This window comes from Sturnira hondurensis, unplaced genomic scaffold, assembly GCF_014824575.4.
Source record: "Sturnira hondurensis isolate 20B ecotype Veracruz unplaced genomic scaffold, ASM1482457v3 Scaffold0023604, whole genome shotgun sequence".
Lineage (NCBI taxonomy): Eukaryota > Metazoa > Chordata > Mammalia > Chiroptera > Phyllostomidae > Sturnira > Sturnira hondurensis.
The window spans coordinates 1-1053 of record NW_028096235.1 but is presented as its reverse complement, the minus strand read 5'-3'; the positions used below and the strand labels follow the sequence as shown (position 1 = coordinate 1053).

The 1053-nt window shown below is 48.7% G+C and overlaps 1 pseudogene; it reads right to left on the bottom strand.

Moving 5' to 3' along the window:
- Positions 1 to 138: 138 nt before the first annotated feature.
- Positions 139 to 890, bottom strand: LOC118981118 (glyceraldehyde-3-phosphate dehydrogenase-like; annotated as a pseudogene).
- Positions 891 to 1053: the final 163 nt, after the last annotated feature.

Genomic DNA, 1053 nt, shown 5'->3' with positions numbered 1-1053 from the left:
CAAAGTGGTCATTAAGAGCAATGCCAGCCCTGGTATTGAAGGTGGAGGAGTGAGTGTCACTGTTAAAGTCCCAAGAGACAACCTGGCCCTCAGTGCAGCACAGGATGCCCTTGAGGGGGCCCTCTGATGCCTGCTCACTACATTCTTGATGTCGTCATATTTGGAAGCTTTCTTTAGGCAGCAGGTCAGATACAGAACTGACACATTGAGGGTGGGGACATGGGAGGCCATGCCAGTGAGCTTCCCATTTAACTTGAGGTGACCTTGCTTACAGCCTTGGCAGAGCCAGTAGAAGCAGAGATGATGGTCTGGGTAGCCCCTTGGCCATCACACCACTGCTTCTCTAGAGGGGCCATCCATGGTCTTTTGGGTGGCAGTGATGCATTGACTGCGGTCATGAATTGTCATGGATGACCTTGGCCAGGGGGCCCAAGTTGTTGGTTGTGCAGAAGGCATTGCCGTCAATCTTCATGGAGTTGTTATACTTGTCATGGTTCACACCATCACAAACATGGGGGCATTCGCAGAAGGGGCATAGATGATCCTCCTGGCTCCACACTTCAAGTGAGCCACAGCCTTCTGCATGATGGTGAAGACACAGTGGACTCCACAGCATATTCAGCACCAGCATCACCCCATTTGATATTGGTGGGATCTTGCTCCTGGAAGATGGAGATAGACTTTCCATTGATGACAAGCTTCCAGTTCTCAATCTTCACTGTGCCTTTGAACTTGCCATGAGTAGAATCATACTATAACATGTAGACCATGTAGTTGAGGTCAATGAAAGGATCACTGATGGTGACAATATCCACTTTGCCAGAGTAAAAAGCAGTCCTGGTGACCAGGCGACGAATATGGCCAAATTTGTTTACTCCAACCTTCACCATCGTGTCTCAGGGCTGTGGCTGGCACTGTGCAGGAAGACTCCACTGTCTGCAAAACTGGAGGAGCAGAGAGCTAGTAATTCTTATTGTTACCACTTTCCTTTCCATTGTGAGCAAATTCATTGTCATACCAGGAAATGAGCTTGACAAAGTGGTCATTAAGAGC